Here is a 26,442-nt window from a genome sequence, read left to right as displayed (position 1 = left end):
ATCCTAAACATATTTACCTGGGAGTAAGTCTTATTGAACACAGTGGGACTTCCTTCTGAGTAGTCATGCATAAGATTCCACCAACTGTCTTTCAGAATGTGATTCCTGCCTGAAGGATTTAATGACCTGACAAAGGATGGGAGATGCTGACGAACTTACAGCAGTGAAATAGGGGAGGACCAATGAAAATGAATGTTTAAAATGCATCTAATTTCTTTTTCTTATTCTGTTGGTTTTGTATTTTCTTTAAAAACCAGAAGTGTAAAAAAAAAAATCAAGCTGACTGCCAAGGAATCTCCTTTAAGAAATAGTATATAGTTTTGAAAGGTTAATGGGGCCTTTCAAACAGACTAAGGAACCCACAAGGGCAGCAAGCTGTAATAACGGGTGGTTTTAATTAACCCATCTCGACTGAGTAGTAATTTACTGAGTTCAGGCTATTCTCTTGTAATGGACCCAAACAACAGAGGAAGCAAATCTTGATTTGGTTTTAAGTACAGCTTAAGATGTAGTTCAAGGGGTAATAGACCACTTGTAAAGAGTGGCCACAGGATAAAGAAAATAATCATAATTAGAAGAGGAATAATTTCACCGTGTTGGAGGGTAGAGGAATTGCAGGGAAAAAAAACAGAAAGAGGAAGTAATAAGTTAGCACAAAACTATGTTCAAAGTGTTTGGAGTCTTAAATAATATATAGTAATATCACCCATAACACGGGGATCCGTCCTGGAAAATGAAGTGCTGTGTGAAACAGCACTATAGGACATCAGTGATGTCTGTGAGGCTCAAAACTGCGCTGCTTGGGTGCATGCTTCCCAGAATGCACTAATCCTATTGGCAAAGATAACTGGTCAATCTTAATAGCCCTTGAACAAATCAGCACTTCAGAAAGCAGTGTTACGGGAGGTATTACTATATTGGTTCCATGGCAATCCTCAGTCAACTGTAGATACAGTGTCTTCTGTACAGGTCTAATTAAATTTACATCTCACTCATGGATCCATCTGCACACACGCTGTAGCTATATGTGAGGAGACAAGATCTTGATTCTAGTATTCTTGCCGTCTACAGCATTTTAGTTCCCCAGCCACTGAATACCGATGACAGAGACTTAACATGCCATAAAGGGAGCGGATTAGAGTTCACATGTTCCAGCTTTTGTTTTCCACAGTAGTGACAGCGACTGACCCAAGATGAAATGTAAGCCATTGCTGGCGGCAGAGAGAATTGAGGGTTGGCAGAATTTCATGAAGGCCAGGAGGGATTTTGAGAAGCAACTTACCAAAGATACAAAAACTAATTAAAGGCTTCTTAAAGATCTATTTTTGATGCAGCGAGTCTTCAAGAGGTTTGGTGTGCTACTTATGCAATTAGGATATAAAAAGAAAACTCATGAATGATGCATAAATTGCAGATAATAGTTTACATGCCGAATGCTTTGGGCAGACACCGCAGAGGTGTTATAAGTGTTACTAGTGATGTTGAAGAGTGTGTTAAGCAAACCTGGAAACTAAAGCGTAACGAAAATGTGCTTGGTGTTTGTTTTAAGAGTTCAAAAAACCTGCAAGATGCCTGGAAGTTACAGGGTAGCATGCTTAACTTCTGAATTGGGTATGTGAATAGAAATGAAAATAAACTAGCTGCATAAAAATAACTTGAGGTAATGCACTGTACTTTGAAAATATTACTACCCCGGGCAGCCCAATCCTGAGCTGCCCGGAGTGCCCAGGCTTGGCGGCACCGAGAAGGGCTGTCGCTGAATCCTACAGAAGGGGACATTTGTCCCCTTCCCCTGAGTAAGGCAAGCAGCCCCACAATGGGGCTACTCACTTTACCGTTGCCGATAAAGGTGCTTGTGTAGGACACGCAGCCGTCCACGAGTGCCCTGGATCCTGCTGAGCTCAGCTCCGCAGGTCCCCCTCCCACCCACCCCCAGCACACCTCCCATCCGCCCTGCTGGCCTCCCCTCTCCCTGGAACGCCTCCCGCACGCCCCCATCCACACCCCCACCTCCTGTTACGCAGCCCGGCGGGAGCCCTTACAGCATGTTTGCAACTGGCCGGTGGCACGGAGAATTAGGCTCTAAGCTACCTGACTAAAGTACTGATCTTTATTTATTTATTTATTTATATCCCACCTTTCTGTCCCGCTAAAGGGCACCTAAGGCGGCTTACAAAAGAAATCATATAAAAACATAAAATATATAAATATGTATAAAAGTAAAACATTTAAAAACAATAAAACATAATAAAACTTGGAACCCAAAATTAAAATAAATAATAAAAAAGCCATGTCCCCTTGTGTCAGCATTAAAAGGCTTCTTTAAATAAAAAGGTCTTAAGCCCCTGTCGAAAGGACTCTAAAGAGGGAGCTGATCTCAATTCCAGGGTGGGGGAGTTCCATGGACGGGGAGCCACCACCTAGTAGGCCCTCTTTCTTGCCGCGATCCCCCTCACCTCCACTGGTGGCGGCACAGACAGAAGGGCCCCCTCTGAGGACCTGAGAGGACGGGTCGGATTGTATGGAAGGAGGCAGTCCTTCAAATACCCTGAACCCAGGCCGTATAGGGCGTTAAAAGTTAAAACTCGCACTTTGAATTCAGCCTGGAAGTGAACTGCTAGCCAGTGTAGCCGCTGAAGCAGTGGCCCGACTGAGTCGAACTAACGAGCCCCAGCAGCCACATGGGCCGCCGCGTTCTGCACTAATTATAGTTTCCGGACTGTCTTCAGAGGCAACCCCACGTAGAGCGCATTGCAGTAGTCTAATCTGGATGTCACTAGGGCATGGGTCATATGACTCCTATATGACTCCTAGCTCTTACTGAGGTGGGAAACCTACTGTATATCTGGGCTGCATCACTTCAGATGGCTCCTGTGATTAAGTGCCACTCTATTCATTGAATTTCTGCACTGGAAAACAACAGATGTAACCATAAACTAAGCAACAAGTCATGAGTGCATTTAGTAAAACAGTATGTAACTGGTGGAAACCACAGGTGAAATTGTAGAGAAGATTGTATATATGCAGCACAGTTCCTCTAGTAATAGGCCTGTTATATGAACTAACAATTGAAATTGTGAAATGGGCCTGGATTATTATTATTGTTATTATTGTTATTAACAACTATTTATATACTGCTTTTCAACAAACGTTCACAAAGCGGTCTGCAGAGAGAAATTGAATAACTAATGGCTCCCTGTCCCAAAAGGGCTCACAATCTAAAAAATGCAAAACACCAGCGGACAGCCACTAGAAAAGACACAGCTGGGGTGAGGAGGGCCAGTTACTCTCCCCTGCGAAATAAAAGAGGAGCACCCACTTGAAAAGTGCCTCTTACCCAATTAGCAAGGGTAGATCAAGGTTAATTAGCATAGTACCTTTTGCCTTAACAACTTATGAATCTTGAAGGTTGGGGGGGGGGGAATATCACAGCATACCAGGCAAATTTGGTGGGACTTAAGGGCATTGAGGACAGCAGCAAACTCCATGATCTAGGTCAGTGGTTCTCGAACTTTTCCAGCTTGCGCCTCCCCTGATCCTTGTAGCCATTGGCCGCGGCTCCCCATTACAACACCTCGCCTCAGTTACCCCCAAAATGGGGATGAAGATGTTAAAATTATACACGAGAAACAAGGCTGCCAGCACTCTGAGGCTGGAATCCTAACCACATTTACCTGAGAGTAAGCCCCAGTGAACAAAATAGGACTTATTTCTGAGTAGACCTGGTTAGGATTGTGCCCTGAGTTTGTTAGCAGCACACCTGGAGGGTTTTGGAAAGGGAGGGGGAAGTGATGAATCTGCTGGGGAAGGGGAAGACTTTGTTTTGTGTGTATCTGCTAATTGCAGACTGATGCAAACTGAGACCCAGAGACTGTTTGGCTGGAGTCCTAACCCCACTTTGCTGGGAGTAAGTCCCATTGAACACAATAGGACTTACTTCTGAGTAGACCTAGCTAGGATTGTGCCTTTTGTCTTACAATAGCAGCCAACAGAGTACCGTCCCTCAAAAGGAGGCAGGAAGAAAAAGGGGAATGGCTAAAAAGGAATGGGGATTTTTATTTTTAATCAGTTTTGGGGGACAAAGCCATCAAGAGTGGTTTTTTTTCTTTTTTGAAGGGGGGGGGGAGAGAAAGGTGAAGATCCTGGGTTAAGCTGACACATACCCCAAGCCTATGTAGGTCTACTCAGAAGTAAGCCCCATTTGAGTCAATGGGGCTTACTCGCAGGAAAGTGTGGAAAGGATTGCAGCCACGTACACCAAGATTACAACTCACCCCAAAGTAGATGGGGGCTGCTCACACACGTACACCCAGCATCCAGATGCCCCCCCAGGCAAGACTGAGGGATGCAGGCGGGGGCACTTGGACACCCCCCACTAGGAGCAGAGGAAAGCGCTGCACTGCCTGTACTTATTCTTCCCTCCCAGTCTGAAGCCTGCCAGGAGCACCCCTGTGCTGATGAGATGCAGCACCTCCGCAGTCTTCTCTGCTCCAGCCTTGACCAATCCCAGGATGCCCAGGGCGAGGGGCACACTGGGAAATGTAGTCCTTGGGGTGAGGTTGCACATAGAGAGAGCTCCATGATGAGATGCAGCACCTCTGCTACTGCCCAGCCAGCCTTCTCTCCCACCTCCCCCCACCATGTTTCACCTCCCCACCCACCTCACCTCATGCTGCCCCACCCACCTCTTTCTCAGCCTCGGAAAAACAGTAAGTCAGGATGCAGCACCTGCAGCTGAGCAGAGCAGCTGCGGCCACCTCTCTCCCCGAGATGCTTGGCGACGCCTCACTAGGGAGTCGGGACGCACGGATTGAATACTTCAGATCTAGGTGCTTATGTTAGATCTAGCTTGTACCCTGTTTCTGTAACTCAAATTGATTTTTTTGGAAGGCAAGTGGAATACTGCATATTTCATATAAACAACACTCAGTGTCTCTTTAGAGGAGACTGGCCTCAAACTTAGAAAACAATATTCCTTTTGATAATGCTTGGTGTATATGGTGATTGATGTAAATCTTTTACGTCTTGCAAACCTGTGCACAGAAAAATTAACTTGCAGAATAGTAACTTATGAAGCAGTTTCTGACAACATTCCCTATTCAAGAACATTCCATGTTCCCATCTGCTGAGACTGCGTTGGGTGCTATCACAAATACTTGAGAGTCCAGAGGTTTACCTGATCAGGTGGGTCCTCTGATGGGGATAGGGCCTTGGCCAGTAACCCCTCCATGCTGACCTCCAGGTTTAATGTCATGTCTGAATTGACAAACCATGGTTGTGATTGAACAGGGTGGTGAACAGGGTGGGTAGGAGGACATATTAGGCTTGGAAAGGGGATGTTTTGGTGGCAGTTGTGCATGCCAAATCCTGACCCCTTCCTGGGCTTGATTCGCTTTCATGGGTGAACGAGGACTTGCACCAGTAATATTGCTGGAGCAGGTATGACCGGCCACTTTGGGAAGGCACGGGCCATCCCAGAGGCATTGGAACAAATGTTCCTTTACTCTGAAGAGGCCTTCTGATGCCAAAACTTCCCTGTGGGATACAGAGGACATGATGTTGGTGCCACATGATGTTGGAGAGGGGAGTTAACAGTGGATTGGGGTATAAGTGTTCATAGTTACTTTGCAAATAACAGATTATGCTCCAGGGCACAAAAGAAATTGGTACCAAACTCTTAGTATATTATAGCCTTTACTCCTTATTCATCGTGTTGGTTTTGCTGATTGCGTCTTCCTTGCATTTTTAAGGGGCCAAATACCCAACTGTTCATGAGCAGTTATAAATTGAAGCTATCATTTAGGAAGACATAGGGTTGCAGCCTGTTTACTGTCTGTATGAACTAAGCACAGTGAAAGATTCTTGTGTGTTTTAAGTGCATGAGAAGCAGGAATGCAGGTATGATGCTGCTTCTTGTAGAGCTAGAAAATGGACGGTTGCTAAAAGTCGTGATGGATAAACCTCCAAGGCAGCAACTATATGCTTTAACCTGAAGACATGTCTCATTGAAATCTGTAGGAGTTACTTCTGAGGAAACATGCGTAGGATCAGACTGCAGAAAATTCTGATATGGGAAAGGATTGTTTACTTCAGAGAGATGCTATGGGGCCGATATAGGCTCTCTCTGCCCAAAAAGGGGGGATGTACTGAAATATTCACCCCTGGTGCATTTCAACCTGATAGCACCTTAACAAATTTTAGCCAAGATTTTTCTATCCTCAAGCTTAACACATTGGTGGCACTCCTCTTTCCCTGTTGACATGGGATACCTTTCTTTTCATTTTGAAAGATGTACCATACAGTTTCTTTGCTTCCACATTTTCTTTTTGTGTAGCATTTCTGTTTCCATAGTTAAGCATAAGTGCTGGGTTATTTTCAGATAAACCTTACAGAAGAAGCCATGGCAACCACAGTCAAGATAACTTGGATTGTAGTCTGATGCTACATACATTATGTATGTAATAAAAGTGTATTAAATAGACAAATAGAATTGATTCTAAATTAGATCTATTTATAAACAATTCTTTTTGTCTATTTAATACACTTTTATCCAGTTTATTCACAAGGAGCTTTTGGTTCTTTCCAGTAGTTATCTGCAGCTCTGGAAAGGTTTTTTTAAAAAAAATTATACCTCAATTATTACTGGTGCAAATTAAAATATATGCTGCACTGACAACTGCATGAGGTTTTTCTCTAATATAATTAATATCAGGACACCAATATGTAAGAAAGGAATTAGCACAGTTTTTGCTGAAATATCCATTTGCCTGAAGATGACATCCACAAGGTCGCCAGTTCGAGGCCACCGGCACCGTGAGACCTTGAAGCAGCTGACAAGCTGAGCCAAGTTATTCCCATCTGCTCTGAGCGTGGGAGGATGGAAGCCAGAATGTGAAACCAGATCAGAAAGAAACATCTGAATGTTGTGGTTCTTGAAAGATAGAACCTTTCAATTGTAAAAATCCTTACGGGGATTTAAATAGCCTGCCTGTGTAAACCGCCTTGAATAAAGTCTTGAATAAAGACCAAGAAAGGCGGTATATAAATACCTGTATTATTATTATTATTATCTGGTGAATGGACCACCTTCTGTTATCATTCTTCTTGGCCTGACTACAACACTCATATGGTCAACCATTCTCTTCATTATTATTCTTAATACAAGGGTACAACATCTCAGGGTACAGTACTTGGTCTTCTTGTCTCTGATTGAGCGTTTTTGTGCTTTCAACTTTTCCGTTTTCTTAACACAGAGTTCAGTTGTGTTCCCATTCTCATATATCTTCCTTCTTGGCTAGCTAATTCACTGTTTGGTGTGATATTTAAGAGTGTCCTGTTTCCATGTTTTCTTTTATGCTTGATCATATTACTATCTCATTGCACCTGGACGTTGTAACACAATGTAAATATGAACAAAATGGAATGGATCAAGTTTTCTACAAAAACCTTTCCTGGTATCCCAGTTAGTGCTGTTAATTCAATTTAATTATCCTTTTACTACTTGTTCTATTGTCTGCAGTCTTATTTTATTTGATTTATCTTTTTGTCCACACACTAACTCTCTGTAAAAATCTGCTGTTCTTTTCAAAGGTTTGTCCATTTCTTTTTTGCTAAGACTTTGATTCTTGTTAATTTTTTTTCTAGATTATGCCACTATTCCTCTTATGGAAGATAAAAATCTTTCTACAAGCCTTAGGAAAACGAGATTAGCAGTAGCACTCTCTCATCACTCTGGTAACTTATCACCTTTTAGGTTTCTCTTTGCTATCTGACTGTTCCTGCTTTCACGTTTGTCATGAACTTTGTTTTCGTCCTTTCAGGGCTCTTCATAATCTTGCTCATCCTCACCTTTCACCCTTGATTTCTCATTATGTGCCCTTTGTTGGTGCTGGCACCAAGTGGCTGTGGAGCAGAGGGGCAATGCCTCAGCTTTGCTGGGTCCTCCAAGGCACCTGCTATGCCTGTTGGTGATGCTTTGGATGCTAGGGTTAGCTTTAAGCTAATTGGGTCAATTGCTCCTAATTGGGCCCCACACCTAAGGACCCCCATGCTAATCTATTCTAATCTTGTTAAATCCACACAATAACACATTGCAATGGATACCTAACACCACATTGCAGGTTTCATAGAGAACAACAATTTTTACATTCTGAATTTTTAAAATGTCAGCAGTGTTTATACTGTTTATATTTTGAATTTTTTTATTGTACACTCAGCTGTCGACATCCATGAGGGGGTCTGTTCCCAGAACCCCCACAGATACAAAAAGCCATGGATAACCAAATCTGCAGGTCTGAGCCTTTGCCTAACCTCTGGACATGACCAGAAGTTCTTTCGCGATAGTTCCAGGGGATGTTCTGAGACCTGGAGAGACCACGCACAACCTCTGTGGGTCTCAGAAAGCTTTCCAGACATGACCGAAACATGCATCCTGTAGCATCCCAGAGGTGATGTGGGCCTCCCACGGAGGGTTCGGAACTTGTGGTGAGTCAAAAAGGGCACGCCTGCATTTGAATTACACAGTATATTAATTATAGAACAGTGTAAAAAAAATATTTCTCTGAGAAAGTTAAAAAGACAAATATGTAAATTTATGTGTAAATTTTTTTAAAGGATTCTGTGGTTTCTGTAAATTTGAGTAAAATTGTAAGGGACCATAGAGATAAAAAGTCTATTATAAATATTTATATACAGCAGAACCTCCAAAGTTGACCACCTCTCTATAATGACCACCTCCTTAAGTTGCCCTAATTTTCACCGTATGGACAGACACTGCATATACACTATGGGAGACCAACCTCTCTGTATTGACCACCTCCATAAGTTGTATCTTGACCACTTCAACCATTACACAGAGTATTAATTTACCGTCTGTAAGTTGCCCACTGAACGCGTTGTCTGGTTTGTCCCATCTTGGAAAAGCAAGAAGCCACGCGACAATCCCTCCCCTATGCCTGCTAGTGCGGGTGTGAAAGGGTTTTTATAGGTGGGTACACTGCACATAGCTGACAGACCTGCGCCGGCTGCCAATTGTACCTGGACATTTACCAAGTTGTGAGGGACATGAGGTTGCTTGTGCATAGTGAAGCCACTGTCCTTTCATTTTGGTTCCCATCACCAGTGCATTACTTTACACTTATATTGAAACACAACTGCTATTCTCCTGGTTTGGAGAGATTCTTCTGGAGCACTTCACAATCCCTTCTGGTCTTCACCACTCAGAAAAGTTTAGTGTCATCCACAAACTTGTCTACCTCCCTGCTTATCCCTGTTTCCAGGTCATTTATGAAGATGTTGGAAAGCACCAGTCCCAGGACAGATCCTTGAGGCACTCCACTTTCCACCTCTCTCCACTTTTTTGGTCAATTGCCCATTGACACCCACTCTCTGTTTCCTGGTCCTCAACCAGTTCCCAGTCCATGAGAGGACATGCCCTCTAATTCCCTGACTGTAGAGTTTTCTCAACAGCTTTTAGTGAGGGACCGTATCAAACACATTCTGGCATTTAGTGAATCTGAGGAGACCCAGTGGAAGCCAGGCATCCTAAGGAAAAAGTGTTACTTTTTTAGCTGTTGGGGCTATGTAACATGCTATGGGCTGGTAAGGTATAGCATTGGTCTGCCTGTCTGCTATGAAACCAAGTATTTTTTTTAACTTACAGTTTTTTTTTAAGTTTATGAATTTTCAGGGTTTTTTTTAAACACTGATTGTGGACTGTTTATTCTCTGTCTCTTGATATAGATATAGATGATATAAATAGTAAGCATCACAAGAGGATCGATTCTCATTGATATTTGTAATAAAACTTTTTAAAAATCCAATCTAAATAATAACTTGGCCTTGCATTTGTTGTCCTAGGAGCGAAACATGATAATATTTAAATACCGTTTTTTCCGTATGTTGACCACCTCCCTATGTTGATCAATTCCTCCAGTCCCTTGGGTGGTCAACTTAAAGAGGTTCTACTGTATTTATAAGGTTCTGCAGACCTTGGCTCTGAATCTGGGGTCCCACAAAAAAATGTTTCCAATTCAGCCCCACAGCTCCTCAGGCCAGCCCTTTTGGATGCTATCACTGCCACTGGTGAGGCAGTGAGGATTTAGGGGTCAGCCCTGCTGGGTGAGATCACCTTTGAGTATGGGACCTTGGCCAATGCTTGATTTAGCCAACATTTCATGACCCCTTGCCTCTTGTTCTTTATACAGGTCCAGCCTTGTTATACATGGATTTTTTATATACGAACACGAATGGCTCCTGCAAATGAGAAGGAATGTGCTGATCCTTGGAGAAGGGGAAAAATGCATCCCTTTAAAATCAGTTTAAAAATCTGAACAGTCCTTTAACAATAGCCTCCTTAATGAGAGAGAGAGAGAGAGGGCAGCTGACAATCCATCAATCCTTCTCTCTCCAGCAGACCCCTCCCTTCCCCCTGAGCATGTGAAAGAAAGGTGATCACTTTGCATTGGTGAAGGGAGGGGCTGAGTGAAGCGCCTTTGTAAGTGCTTGGAGGATGACTGATTGATGGATTGTCTTCTTAATGACTCTTATATTACATCACAAAGGTCAGCAAGGCTGTTTTTAAATCACGGGAGCAAAGAAACTTTTTTAAAAAAATTGATTTGCTATAGTGCGTTTTTTGCCATCTAGTGAGTGCTTGGAACGGAACCCACGTGAATAATGAGGCTCAACCTGTACTCTCTTTTGGAGAGACCTCAAGTATCCTTAGTGCTGTCCGGTCCTCAGTCATTTCCTCTAGCTTCTCCGGATGATTGAGACTGTCTCGACATCATTACTCTTGTTGTTTCAAAAGGTCTTTAAAATCGTTCTTAATCTCCAGTTCATTTCTAATACTTTAAAGCTGTTCTTTCTAGTTTTGGAGTTCCAGACTCCATTCCCCCCCCCCCCCATTATCATTTGTTTGTGTCCACTCCCTAATTGCTGTGTCGGTTAAATTTAGGTTGTGAGCCTGCAGGCATGGTATTTTTTAAAATATATATTGTACAGTAACTTTTGGCATTTTATAAATAAAATAAGGAAGAGATGATGTTTTGCAGTATGCCAAGTATTAAATAGACCAGTGCTTCCCAAACTCCTACAAAGGAGTTGGGAACACTGTAAGTATGTGAGTGGGAGGGGAGAAGGCAGCAGTGTGATCCCCAGGATCACACTACTGCTGGCAGGAGGGGGGTTTTTCCACTTACCTAAGGGGGTGCTAGCCTCTAAGGGTGCAGGGAGGCCAGCAGACATATCTGCAAAGCTCACTAAGCCTCTGTAAAAAATACCCCAATTTCAATCAAGTTTTCAATCAAGTTTTTTTTTGTTTTTGTTTTTACTATTACAGAGGATTGGGGAGCCCTGAAGTGGTAGCTGCAGAGCTCCCTGCACACCACCCCCCTGGAGACTGGCAGCCTCTTAGGTTAGTGGAATAAAACCCCTTCCCCCTCTGGTGGCAGTGTAATCCTGGGAATTGTGTTGCTGCCTCCCCACCCCTTAAGGTACCACAGCTAAGTGCTTCCCATGCTGGCAGGTTGCAACCCACGAGTTTGGGAATCACTGAAGTAGACCATTCCGTAATCTGGCTGCTTATTAAAACAGTGGAAATAGCATGGGAGCAGTTGAAAATGATGGGAGGGTTGCCAAGTTGTCACCAGGAAATGGCATAGCCCTGACTTCAGTAATTAGATATTCAGCATGATATAATCTATTTCCCACTTCTAGTGCATTCATTTAGGAAGTAAATATTTTGCCATCTTTGTGAGAGAAACAAAATATGGCTGGGAAATCAGCTTTACTTTATCAAAGTCTGAAGGAAATCTTTTTGAAATGATTCAGAGCTTTGGTTCATTGTCATTGGTAGTTCTTTTTTTATTTTTATAAACACATGTAAAATGGGCATATGGGGGGCAGGACCAATTATGTGCAGAGATCCAGTGTAGTAGCCAAACACACAGTTGTATAGTTTAGCAGGGTCTTGGCAAGGGGGGCCAGGTGAGAGGTGAAACAGAAATGATCAATTTAAGCCCAGTCATATGCTTGCCCCGTCAATGCAGATGTACCAAAACAGCTCACTCTGCATCCTCTTGGGGGAGGGCAGTCTGGGAGGTCTCCTCTGAGTAAAGGAAAAAATGTTCCCTTACGCAGGGGGAAGACACTGTGGCATGGAGGGGATCTAATCAGACCTGCAGTAGCGAAATAATCTTATGTATGTCTATTCAGAAGTAAATCCTATTATGTTCAATGAGGCTTACTCCTAGGAATATATGTATAAAACTGAAGCTGTAGACTTGAAATCGGTCTGATTGAGCATCCTAAGGACTAAAACTTGGGACCTTATCATTAAAATTCCTTAAGACATGGTGTCTTTCTGGGTGATACTAATAAAAATATAACTGTATTAGGACTTTTTGATGTCTAATTGTGTAAACCTCTATCTCAGCCATTTTCAACCACTGTGCCGTGGCACACTGGTGTGTTGCAAATGGTCGCCAGGTGTGCTGTGGGAATTTGGGAGAAGGTCATTTATCAATAGGACCATTGGGGGATGTGAGCCCCCATTGACAGCACAGTGGCCTTGTCAATTGTCAAAAAGCTGATGGTGTGCCTTGACCCTTTTAGTGACTTGCCTGTGTTCCACGAGATGAAAAAGGTTGAAAATTGTTGCTCTGTCTCCTTCCCCACTTCACCTTCTTCACTTTTGTTTTCCAAATGAAAAAGTTCTGTTTTACTAGCCCTTCTTTGCACCTTGGTTCTTTGTACCTTTTCCCAGGACATCCCTTAGGAAATAGTGCACCCTGTATTATTGCATCTATTTTCACAATACGCACTCGTGGCTTCCCTTCTTACAGTAGCCAATACAGCATCAAGGGAGGAGAGGAGAGACATGAAAGCCAACAGAAGTACCTCATCTATCAGTGGTCTGCACACATGTGTGGCTTTCCTGCAGGCTCTGTGGAGGGCGGGAGTTAAAAGAATAAAGGGAAGAGATGGGTATGCTGCAACATCTTTCAAATGTTTGGGGCTTCTCTTAGAGATGCATGGTCATGTGACAACACAGTTTATAGGGACAGTGACCCACCCGCTACTTTTCCTGACCCACTGTGCTGCTTAGCCACCCAGCTCACCATCTCCTTCTTTTGCATCCTATGAGCAGAATATGAGGATGGGAGGGGTTAATCTCTTTTTGCTTCAGCTTTGCCACCGCTTCTTGTAGACAGCAGAGAGAATTCTGGGAGTGAAGAGTTCCCAGGATTCTTCCCACCAAGCCATTTTACAAAAAGTGGTGGTGGAATGTGAATGAAAACGGTAAGGTTCATGCTAGAAGGATGGTGCATGCTGGGGCATGATGGTGCACATGTGTGATGGCAGTAGGGGGATAGACTATGGAATTTGGGGGTGGGTTCAGGCAGCAGGTTGGGCACCTGCTGCACAGTCCGTGTATGAATGCCACGTTAAACTTAGCTGTGTGTTGGTGAAGTTTATTTTCAGGAAAGAAACTTGTTACCAGGAGCAGTTATTTTGAATACAAAGCAGATGAAGAATTTATATTTCAAATGAAAATTTCCGTTCAATGGATTTTCGGGAGTGGAGCATCACTGGAAGACAGAGTGAAACCTAAAACGTTATGTAGTTTAAGCAAGTCTGAATGCCAGCCACTGCCGATAAAAGCAGAAGCCAAATATTTGTGGTCTGGTAATTAAAATATTGAAATATGATATTTAAAATTTATGTATTTGGAGATGGAAACGTAGCCTTATGCATTATTCATTTTGCAGAAACCATTCCAGTTGTTGTTAACTCAGTGATATGCAGATTGTTTGAGCCTGACTTTCGCAATAACCCAGAGACCACCTATTCAATTCAGAGACAAAAGTGTCTGAAGTTACCCACTTTTATTTTGCACAATGTGTGCAGGCATAACAAAACAAAACACAAACAAGAAATTCAACGACTGTACCGTGCCACCGCCCCCATCCTTCCCCATTGCATTCTAAGGATCTGATAATAGCATTCATTTCCTGCTCAGTGCAATGTCTGTAAAATATTCAGTCAACCAATGTGTCACAGTATTTGTGGTCGTGTTTAATTTCCAGCGAAGAAAACAACATTAATGCAAATTAATTTTGACTTTCAGAGCATACATTGAAATGCAACTTCTGTGTTTTCTCAGAGGCCAACTTACCTTAATATTCTGAGGCTGCAATCCTAACCACACTTTTCTGAGAGTAAGCCCCATTGAACAAAATAGGACTTACTTCTTAGTAGACCTGGTTAGGATTATGCCCTGATGTTAAGGCAGAGGGGAGGCTTGTTTGATAGGCATGAAGGAGTGTTTGTCTTGCATCTATTGGTTGCCCCCAGTAGATATCATCATCCCATTTTGGGCCCACTTGACTTGTTTCTAGTCTTGGGTCAGATTTTGGAATGCTGGGTTAACAATGCTGGGAACATTTGTAGGAAACCGTGTTTTTGCTTCATAACATAATACCCTTCCTCGTATTTTCAGAGGTTTGTGTCACTATGTAGAAAACTCCTTGCAGGTTTGGATTTCAGGGTGGCTTTGTTGGGAACTGGCCAGTGTCTTTAGAACTCTTACTCAGACAAGAGAAAAGGCTGGCGGGACCAGTCCAGTCAGTGTTGCATTATATGTGGTCGCATACCAGGCCCTGATGCTGACCCCTTCCCAGCTGTGTTATTAATCAACCTTTCAATAGTGTAGTCCCTACCAGCTGCTGCAGGGTTAGTACAGGGCACATCAAGTAACTGGAGGGGAAGTGACATAGCAATGCCTGACTTGAAGGGCACCATCCTAACCCCTTATGTCCGTGCTTTCCAGCACTGGCATAAGGGCAATGCAGCTCTGAGGTAAGAGAACAAACATTCCCTCACTTTTGAGGAGGGCTCCGTGAGTGACACCCAACTGCAGGATGCAGCACATGTCCCATTGGCACCACTATGCCCGTGCTGGAAAGCACTGACATAAGGGGTTAGGATTGTGCCCGAAATTGATCAAAAAGAGGGATTAACAGAGAGGGATTAGTGGCTGAGATGATGCATAAGAGTCTCCATTAGAAAGCCTGATGTGGCCCAGAGGAACCTCTATGTGAGTGGAGAGATGATGGTTGAGAGTATAAGATAACCTTCCCCCCCATTTTTAACGTACCCATTTTGAGTGGGTAGAGATGAGAACAATGAAAAGCTACAAGCCTTCTGTTTCCCCCCCCCCATGACTGTATCCTAAGTAAGTCAAGCCCTATGCAGTTGTAATGAAAAATGGATATAGGAACACTTGGGAGTGGGTGAGAGAATGCTAACGAGCTCTACCATGTACCGTGTGCTCCTGGGCAGTACTGTTCCTGCGTAAAGCATTTGTTTCAATGGCTAAACTCTACTTGGGGAGAGATGCTCTTAATGATTAGGGAACCTCATGGTCATGGACAGAAGGGGGTGTGGGGCTTTGGGAGCATGGCAGCATAGAGTGCTGACGTGCTTTTGCACTTTCCACACATTCTTGTAAGCATTTTTAAAAAAATGTCTGCATGGTGTATCAGTGACAAAGAGATGGCTCAATCCTGATTACCCCCCCTTCCAATGCAGCTGCGCCAATGGAGCACTTGTTGTACCCTGCAAAGGGGGGGGGGAGTTCTAGAGACCTCTATGAGGCAAGGGAATGTTTGCTCCCTTACTTAGGGCAAGCCTTGTTTCCTTGATAGGCATACTGAACCTCTACCAACTCTTCAGCTGGTGCAACTCTGAATGGACCCAGGGAGATAGATTGAGCCTGAGAAGGGGGATAAGATATTGGCAGAGCCACTGTCACCAATAACCATCCCATTCCCACCCTTGACATGCACTTTCTCCACCTCAGTCCCCACCCTGTTCTTCTACCTTCCCACCCCATACTTCCTACCCAGAATCAACCACCTGTCCTCTGTGCTGACTTAGGGGTTCCTGCATCTTCAAAAGCTGCTGTTATGCAGCCACTTCTGCTCACTGCTTTTGGCAGTAGCCCAGTTGTACACAATAGCACATTGCATTTTGCTATACGGGAAAAGCTGCAGTGCCACCAGAACACAGGTTTCAAAGGTGCAGTGGCCTGTTAGGCTTGGGCCCAGAGACTGGCAATGAAAGCCAAAACAGCTTAAGTTCAGAGATGGGGCAACATGAGGTTCAGGGGAACTCCTGGAAATGTACATAACCTGATGTTGCTTGCAGGAGTGTTCTCCTAAGATCCTCCATCCAGGTCTCGATCTGCATATTATTAAATAAAGTATTTATTGCAAAGACATCGTAAAACTTCAGTGATCTCTCTTTAAAAGGAAGTCAGAACCCAGGTAGTGCTGCATCCCTAGAACTTCTCACTGCTTGGAGAAGTGAAGTATGCCCATGCAACAATACTGAACAGAAGAAACAAATGGCACAATAATTGGACTGTCATGTTGGAAGAAGTCATGAGGATCTGTCTGCCCTCACTTCTCTCATGTGCACACAAGTTTTGTTGTTGACACAGAATTTGGTAGAACTGGTTTGGGCTTCTCATTTCTAGCTTTGCTTTCTTGTAATGGGATCAAGTCACAGCATGCCTCTTTGGTGCATGAGTGCACACGTACATCTCAAGAATAGAAAAGCAGGAAAAAATTTGTATAAAAGGATGCTAAAAATAGGCCAAAACCGACTGATTTTTGTTTTTTGGTGAGTGAGTGGAGTAATGTTTAAAAGATCCAACTATGTGGATGGAGGCCCAAACATGAAGTCGGCACCCCATTGGATTGGGGAGAGACCCAAACATTTTAAATGTGTGAGACCCATGAATGGCCAGTGAGTGAGAATTCGTAAGAAACTCAACAAATCAACTTGATTTTGAAGAAATATATATGTATTTAAAATGTTTGTATCCTGTCTTTCTCCTCACATAAGTGAGGTGCTTAAGAGTGCTTACAATGACAGGCTTACAGTGACTGGGAGGCTTTCAGTGACAATCCAGGACTCCTTTAGCCCTCTGGCCAATGCATCTGCTTGCTTCTCTGATTCCTGGCCAACTAGGAATTGGAGTTCTTGGGGGAGGAGGTGGTGAGCACCCTACAGCTGCTGCATTCTCTGGTCGATGGTGGGGGGGGGGGAAGAATTTGATTTTCCCCTTGCCATGGTGTTCAACCTGGGAGGCAGGGTTTCAACCTTAGCAGCCTGGACAATAGCAGAGGTCAGAGGATGCTCACTATGCTGCTCACTACTCTAGTCTCTGGGGAACTGGCAACTGGAGCAGGGTTCTTTCTCAGGCAGGGAGAAGATGAACTCCTGCCGCTTCCCATTCACTGGCTTCCACTTGCCATTGATGCCACTTGCCAAGACTAGGCTTCCACTTGCCGTTGATGTTCATCAATTTTTTAATTATTAAAAAAACCCTGATTGCAGGGCAAATGGAGGGGATTTAGATACCTGCCAATAAAAAATGGAGAAGGGAAGAATGGATTCTTTCAGACATTAAAAGAAAAGGCAAAAATCCAAAGCCTCAAAGAACAATAACTGAGTGAAAGTCAAAGCAAAAAACTACAAAGAATACAGTAAATGAGAGGATTGACAGGATTATTGAAAGAAGCTCAAGGCATTTGAGAAAATGTACTGTAAATGGAGCAAAGGAAGATAATGAACATCAAACAGCTAAGCAGGGAACATCTTCCTTTAAGGCTTTTTAGACCAGCCGGTGTTAAAGGAACACAAGACCCTTTTGTAACTACCTGTGGGAAATTATTCAAAAAGAGAAATGGCTGTATTATAAGCAGCACAAGGATAACAGAAGGGTCTGTAATTTTTTTTACTGCTTTCTTTCAAAATGACAAATGCATGTTTTTTTGATGGATTGGTTTGGATTATTTATAAATTGTTTCAAGCTTAGTATTCCAGAGCAACAAAAAGGAACAGAAGCAAAATACCAGAGCGGATACACAAGTGCTTCGAAAGATACAAAGCAGTGAAATAATGATGAGTTGTAGTTATGTACATACAAGTTTAAAAAAAGAAAAAAATTAAGAAATGATTTTTTTTTAAAAAACACTCATTGTATAGGCATACCTAGACTAGTATATGGATACATGAAACTTCAGTGCATAATACAGGTATAGCCTAATTATCCACAGATTTTTCACCCATGGTTGTATGTCAATGCAATGAGAAGAGCCCTTTCAATTAAATGAAAAAATGTCCCTTTTAAAAACAGCCTTGCTTAGCAGAGAGCAATCATTCTCTAGGCACTTAGAATAGCTTCACTGGGAGGTAAGCCACCCCTCCCTTCCCCCTGGAGCAGGGAAAGAATGCTTAGTGGTTATCACCTTGGTTTTGCGTTCTCTTTGCATTCTCTCTAGCCGGTGAAGGGGGGTGGGTCGCTTTCCTCAGTGAGACACCTTTCTATGTGCAGAGAGAGAGAGAGAGAGATTGTCTTTCTGTTTGCTTGCTGCCACTCTTCTGCATTACAATTGTAGGGAGGCTATTTTTGAAAAACTGAGCAAAGGACATTGTTTTTTAAAATGAATTTCATTTAACATGATTTTTCATTTTCATTTTTCATTTAACTTGATTTCATTCATGATTACTGTCACGAAACAGCACTAAAGAAAGAGGTATTTTGGAGGTAGTACTATACAAAGGTGTGTCCCGTCTTCCTTATTGCACTTGTAGAAGAGCTCACACATTTTTAAAAGCCTTTTTTTTTAGAAAATACAAAAAAAGTTAATGCATTTTATTGTCTTTCAAGGGAATGTTGCAGATATTCTGTCTTGACACATTTCCATTGAAAATCTGTTATGTTGCTCTGCAGAGTTTGTTTCCCATTTTCATTCTGTGCATATCCTCCTGTCTGTTAAATTTCAAGGATATCAGATATATTTGTGAAAGAAGTTCCTTTTCAATGATTGTGGTCTTCATAAGATGTTTAAAAGAATGGGTTGGCAAAATATATTCTCACTTCTAGTAACCTGTTGAAAATGATTTCTCAGCGGTATATATTGAACATGAAAGGGTTATCTTCTCCAAACTTCTTTGTTAAATATAATTGAATGATACCGTGAATTGCATGAAAATGGCGTTACATTTAAAGAAGACTCTCCTTATCCAGTTATTATTTAGCATTCTGTGATGCATATGGGGAAGACTATATATAGACTTGGAGCTAAATTGCCTTTATATTTCTTTCAGGTGTTAGTTATTGCTCTCCTAATCGTGTTTGTGCTTACTTTCCTGCACTCAGCTAGTTGGGCTGCACACTCTCAATCTGTTCAATTTCCCCTTAGGAACTATTCTTATCAGTATATTATTATGATTTGGTGAAAAATGGATTTGAAAAGACCAGTCTGAAATTGGGTAAATCCTTCTCTAAGGTACTCATTTCATGATGCAAATAATTTTCTATATATTATCAGAGCACTCTTAAAACTTTTCTCAGAGAAAAGTTCTTGTTTAAAGTTTGCAGAATATATGCGAGTATTGATTTTTTTTTTTAAAGTTATATGGACAGGACAAATTCTCTTGTTACCTGTATTGTAAGAAAATATGGTGAAAAAAATATGTAACCACAATTCAGTTGCAGATCAGAATGTCTGTCATGCTGTTTGTTATGAACAGCTTCACTCCAAGGCAAGCAACCCCTCCCTTCCCCCTAAGCATGGGAAAGAAAGATGGTTGGCAACCTTCTGTCTCGAAAGACTATGGTATAAGCCTATAGCACCCGGTATTCCCAGGCGGTCTTCCATCTAAGTACTAACCAGGCCTGATTCTGCTTACTTTCCGAGATCAGACGAGATCGGGCACGTGGTATAATCAATTTACAATGGTGAAGGGACGGGTTGCTGGCTCAGAGTGAAACCTTTCTAAATGCCTGGAGATAGAATGATTGATGAATTGTCTGCCTAATGACTCTGTCTTACATCACAAAGGTTTGCAAGGCTGTTTTTAAATCACATAGCAAAGGGACATTGCTTTTTAAATGGATTTGCTTTGATGTGATTTTTGCCATCCACATGAGTTCTGGGAACAGAACCATCTCAAATAATAATGAGACTCAACCCGTATTCCAGTTTTTCTCCTATTGTAAATTTATGTATGCTTCTCTGGTAGAGTAGAAGTTGAGGCGGCTCAAACTGACTTTTCTCATTCACTTGGGTGTTGGCAAGTAGAGCTTTTGTTTCTATATAGTAGAGTGTTAAGTTTGCTACTCATTTTTGCAGTTTTCTCCAGGCCCAATTCTGTCCAACTTCCCAGCACTGACACAGCTGCAAGGTTAAGGGAATAAATGTTACCTTGAGAAGGCCTCCCGCATGTCCCATGGTATGGTTGCATCAGCGCTGGAAAGTCGGATAGTATTGGGCCCTTCCCTTCTGTTTTCATAAAAGGAAGCAGGGTCAGCACCAGCTTTTGGGGGGACTTGGGCACCTGCTCTGCCCCCAGTAATCACTGGCTGTGCCTTGTACTGTAAACACACCTGTGCCCCCTGCACCAGAGGGCAGGAGACAGGGGAGGATCCTCCTTCATGCTGCCACTGAGATGGGAGTTTTAACATGGCACCGGGGAAGAATGAGAACAGTTTGCTGCTGCTCTGTGCCTTGTCGCCTGGTAAGCCTGGGGGATTCTTACCGAGCAATGTGAGGAGGGAATTAGTGGTAAGAACAGGTTTGTTTCTGGAGTCTGGTGGGACATGGCCAGGCCCAGGCATGGGCTTTCCAGTGATATGGGTCCTTGGCATGTACTTGACTTGGTCCCACTTGTAGTATTACCCTGAAAGGAAATAGAGTAAAATGTGCTATGTCACCTTGCACCAAGGCTACTCGGACACGGAAACGAGAATGGCTGTTCCCCCTCCCTTTTCTTTTTCATTTACATGGAAATAAAAAAATCTAGTGGTTCCTTATATCTATCTCCAGAACATATGGGTCCTTGTAGGGCAGAGTAGAGAAGTAAATGTGGTTTGAATTCTGCCTGCAAATCTCCCAGTAACTCACAAAAAAAACCCCATACATTATTCCTCTATAACTGGTACCTAACCTGCATCTCATGTCTTTTCTGTCTTTCCTGTCTATATTTCATTTTCCATCCGTGAAAGTAACATAAGTGTTTTAAATAAGTGAAAATGACTGTAAAAGAGTTGTTGGCAGGGTGAATGAAACATGATTCTTTCTGAGTCATTTGGCAGAAAATGTTCCTTCTTACATCTCCCCATACCTTGCTGTCCCCGATCTGTAGTTTTTTAAAATCTCTCTGCACTCCTTTGCCTTGTCCACTTAATGTTTCCTTTTTCAGTTTTCCCAAATGATTGCATCTCTTTCAGTTTGATCATTAGATTTAAACCGAGTTTAACAGAGGACGGTTCATTCCTCAGGTCATTCAGTCAAGACTTGATTCCTTCATGTTTTAAAGCAGGCATGTGGATGGAATGAACCAAGGAGAAATAAATCCTGGTAATACCAAAAGCCTGTTGAGCCTTGGATCAAGCTGGCAAAGCTTCAAGGCCACTGGAAACAAATGGGAAAAATTAAAAGATTAAACAACACTCTCAAAGTCTGAAAGAAGATGAAATTCAGTCACTTTGAGTTAAGGAGGAAGCAAGTGGAGTGAGGCTGTGGCAATGACACTGCTGGTAGTCATTCCTTTGAAAGAAAGATTCCTCAGGAATCTGAAGTGTTGGGAAAGTTAGAACAGACTAAAGAAAATATTTCTTTATCCAGAGTGTAATTAGCCTGTAGAACTCTTTGACATAAGATGTAGCGATGCCTTTACAAGGGGATTGAAATTGGACACATTTCTGGAGGAAAAGTCCAACACACAGTTACAAACTGTGATGGGTATGTTCAACCTCCTGATTTTAGAAGTAGGCTACCTCAGAAAGTCAGGTGCAAGGAAGTGGTAACAGGATGCAGGTCTCTTGTTATCTGGTGTGCTCCCTGAGGCATCTGGTGGGCCACTGTGAGATACAGGAAGCTGGACTAGATGGGCCTTTGGTCTGATTAAGCAGGACTTAAATTCTTATGTTCTTGTGAAGTCATGCTGAGAGAAACTTGGAATGACTTCCAGAATTTATAGCCTTTGGTTGCCTGGCTTGTTGAAATCAAGGCATTGGCAGATTTTGTACTGTGTGTTTGAAGCTGACAGGGATATTTTTGCCCCCAAATGAGAGTAAGGTAGAGAAACTAATAAAGAGATCTACAAGGTCAACCAATGATTTATTTAGGATCAGTTGAAAGTAGCAACGTAAAAAAAATGCAAGATTTTAATTTTACCAAAATTCTTCATGAGGCACACGGTAAACAAAAAGGATGGGGAAAGTGGGGGTACGTTGGAAGAGCCCCACAGTCTGCAGGCTACACAATTAAAATATGGAGTTCAGGAGTGCACGCGCAACACACAGTGGACTGCTTAGACAAAGGAAGCAAAAGTATAGCTGACCTCCAACCTCCCATTCCCATATTTTGAAAATACAGGCCCCACCCATATCCGTGGATCCAATATCTACAGCTTCAGTTAGCTGTAGTTCATAAATCCCCCTCATCACACACATCTTATCTCTCGGACTGCAGCCCTCCTGTCACGTTGTCTTGTGTCTTGCTGTCTCTGTGCTGTCTGCAAATTCTAAAAGGGAGCAGGTTGGAGAGCTGAAAACAATGAGACTCTAAGGGCGCAATCCTAACCAAATTTCCAGCGCTGGCATAGCTGTGCCAGTGGGGCATGTGCTGCATCCTGCAGTTGGGAGGCACTCATGGAGACCTCCTCAAGGTAAGGCAATGTTTGTTTCCTTACCTCGGAGTTGCATTGCCCTTATGTCAGTCCTGGAAAGTTGGTTAGGATTGCCGCCTAATGCTAATTAATGTGCAGGTAACAAAGCTAGGACCCCTTTGAATTTAAAATTCTGAACCTAAAATGAAATGGACAGAAAATACAGAAAATACCCTGTAATATGTATTGACTGCTCCGATTCATACTAGAATAAATTTGAGGTTTCCTCTGCCTCATCTCAACAGAAAAATAATGTGAATTCACAGCCCAATCCCATCCGAGGTTGGGCTGCCATGTGCAGCAATTTATTACAGCAGAACAGAGTTCTGATGTTGTAAAATGGCTGCCAACAGAGCATGCAGTGCTTCATCAGTAGCCGTTTTAGGAGCACTGCCACTGCACTTCCTGTCTGTCAGTAGACCTCCCTGGACATGCCGGAACAAGTAAGGTAGCAACTGAGTCAAGGAGGGGACCAAACTGTGTGGATAGGGGGGAGGCAGGGTGAAACCATCTGAGAAGGGAGAAGGAACGGGGGCAGGGAGGCTATGGGAGGGAGTGGATCCGGTTTCAATGGAGCGCACTGGATCATATCCCCTTGTTTTTAAGCATCCCTGCCCCTTTTCTCTCCTCCGATTTGTCAGCTAAAGAGCTAGTACTGGTCCGAGGACACTCATTGTGGAGTGGGAGGCTTACGGAAGGGAAGGAGGAATTCAATCCCCCTTCTGAAGCTTCCCAGACAGACACCACCACCCCGCAGGATACAACACACCTGTTTTTGACATGGCTGTGCCCGCAGGGGGCAGAAAGGATATGAGTGGTCCGTCATTTTTGCATTGCTGAACAAAGGAACAATAGATATAAATTCACGAAAGCAAGTACAGACCTCTAGGATGGTATTAAAAAGGCATGAATTTTGGTGGTGGTACAGATGCACAATGTAATTGACCAGCATGTGAAGCAACAACGTAGAGGCCATTACATTTTCCAGTTCATTTACAGTACTCTCATATATTATTACTGTATTTGGATTTCTATGAAACATTACTATCAGAATAAGTAAATATGTTTAAATTGAATCAATTAATTTGGTTGAATGCCAGACATTTCATTAGCTAAAATGTGTTTAATTGGTTGGCAGCTCTAGCCCTTAAACATTTGTGTGCTTAAGTTTTAAGCAAATGTCGATTTTAAAATACTGACTTATTTAACCTTATGACGGTTTCTTTATTGATCTTGACGTGACACTTGGTGTGTATGATTAACAGGGTAACAAAGTATTATATTATCCACTTAGTAGAGTCTACTGTAGGGACTCAATATCAGTCATAGCAAAATTGAATAATCTGACCAACAGCCCATCAAGAAGATTAATTGAATGTTTTGTTTAAATGGTCCTGTCTCAAGATGTTGTCACTGAATTAATTAAGGGACAGGAGTTAAACATGTAATAAATTGAAGTATACATTACCATAGAAGTCCAGAACCAGAACATCACCTTATACAGAGTCAGACTACAAGTCTGTCTAACTCAGTACTATCTATGATGACATACAGCTCTCTAGAATGTCAGATGGGGGTCTTTCCTTACCCAACCTGCAAATTGAACCTGGCACCTTCTGCATGCAGGGTATATACTGTAGACTGAGCAGCGGTTCCTCTGAACTGTGATCTATACCAGATGTTCTCCAGATAAATGTCGACAAGTTGTGGCTTTCACTGTAATATATATGGTAGAATTTAGGGTGGATGTTTTTAAAATCATTTACAGCACAATCATATGCATGTCTACTCATAAGTAAATTTCATTGTATTCAATGAGATTTACTCCCAGGAAAGTGTATATAAGATTGTGACCTCAGATAGTCTGGATGTTAGGAATATTTTTTATATATGGCTGTTCAACAAGGGAATGCAATTTGATGTGGGGGGGGGGACTTTACATGTGGATAGAGTGGGGTTTGATAAGCAGAATTCCAATAATGATGGTTCACTGAATGGAAGAGACTACAAACCAATTGTTTCTTTAGACTTATTTTGCTTGTTTGGTTGTGATGGAATAGGAATAGTAGAGTAGAATTTTACATGAAGGCTGTGGTACAGTTTGTTCTTAGTGACAAGATCTTGACTTAATGAACTAATAGTCTTACCCAATATGGCAATTCTTGTGCTTTGAATGTGAAGTTTTCAATTGGTTGCTTATCTCAGCAGCCATATGTTTTGGAGGTAGGGGGAATTATTCATGGAGAAAGACACATGGAATGCTTCAGTATGATTGCTGAACTGCTAGCTAATTTCCTGTGTCACTTGGTAAAGAAGAGGAAAAGTCCTAGCTGGCCTGCTGAGGTGTGGGTGGAACCACCCTTGAACGCATTGCAACCACTTCTGTTGCAATAAATAAAAAGATAAAATCAAAGCCAGAATTCTTTTTGACAAAAGCTGTGGTCTGTGTTGGAACAGAAAATTAAATGAAAGATGGATGACTGAAAGCAATATGGCATTTTAACCTCCAGGGCCCAATACCAATTTTGCAGTGCTTTCTGTAATTAAAAGCACAGGCATCCTATCAGTGAGTGGAAAAAGAATTATGTTATTTGTGGGAAGATTGTCTCTTTTGTAACTCCTGACTAGAGTTAGACAGTTCATCAGAATTCACATCTGTGTGCAGTTATCAGGGATACTATTCCATTAGAATTTAGTTACTGTCCAAGTACATGTACTGCAATGTAATTTAGGACCCCATCTGAATTTTCTTATGCCAGCATTCTGTGGTGTCACTGATTCAGCCGTAAATACTAATAATCAATCTAGTTAAGTTTATTTATACCAACTTTTTGACCCCCACGACTCCACAAAGTGGCCTGTGATAATGCCACAAAATCAAAGTGCAGAACACAAACCACCAATTAAAAATCAATAAAACCAGCCTGAAATATCAGCAGCAATATGTAATTTAAACCTCAAGTTGATCCAGGGCTCAACCAATTTGATTTGAATCGAGGAGTCATTCCCAAAATTTAGGAACCAGACACATTTCACCTTTTGGTTGGTTGGCAACCTCCAGTCTCGAAAGACTATGGTATAAGCCTACAGCACCCGGTATTCCCAGGTGGTCTCCCATCCAAGTATTAACCAGGCCTGACCCTGCTTAGTTTTCGAGATCAGGCATGTGCAGGGTAACAGTTGCCAACCACCATTCACCTTTCAAGGTTTTATGTTTTAACACCTCCCCCCCTAAGTAAAAGCCCATGGCAACCATCAAATGGTGTAAATGAGATGAAGCATATAATCATTTCTGAAAAGGCACATTTCCAACTCAAGTAGGAAAATCAGACAATGGTGAGTGTGACTCCAAAAAGATACTGGAGACTTTGATTCAAATGTAAATTAAAAAAAATTTCTTGGTGCAACTTCTTTCACGACTATGGCTGCATTCATACACACATTTGCTGGGGAGTAAATCCTATTGATCTTAGAGCCCAATCCTATCCATTCTCCACCCCTGCTGAAAAGAGTACTACTGCATCCTGTGGAGGGGGGGCAGTTGAGGCAGCCTCCTCTGGATAAAAGATCAGGTCTGAGAAGGGAGTGAGTTTGCTAACAGAGGTGGCCAACTTATCCAAGCCCCCTTCCTGGCCAGATCCTGCGGCCCAGGCTCACACGGACATGTACCAGCTTGATGCGGGTCCAAGT

The 26,442-nt window shown here is 42.5% G+C and overlaps 1 protein-coding gene across 8 annotated transcripts in view; it reads left to right on the top strand.

Annotated features, from left to right (window-relative positions):
- Positions 1-26,442, top strand: part of SNTG1 (syntrophin gamma 1) — a 318,816-nt gene that overhangs the window by 92,077 nt on the left and 200,297 nt on the right. For 3 of the 8 annotated variants that reach the window (XM_066626311.1, XM_066626307.1, XM_066626309.1), the window contains 2 exons: positions 7,645-7,734; positions 8,217-8,484. The exons of 4 other annotated variants lie outside the window; for them this stretch is intronic. The gene's annotated coding sequence lies outside the window, so the exon portion shown is untranslated. The remainder of the gene's footprint in view (positions 1-7,644; positions 7,735-8,216; positions 8,485-26,442) is intronic. One more of the 8 variants, XM_066626310.1, reaches the window with a different exon arrangement.

The sequence above is a fragment of the Tiliqua scincoides genome, chromosome 4 (assembly GCF_035046505.1).
Source record: "Tiliqua scincoides isolate rTilSci1 chromosome 4, rTilSci1.hap2, whole genome shotgun sequence".
Lineage (NCBI taxonomy): Eukaryota > Metazoa > Chordata > Lepidosauria > Squamata > Scincidae > Tiliqua > Tiliqua scincoides.
This window is presented reverse-complemented; position numbering and strand designations above follow the sequence as displayed.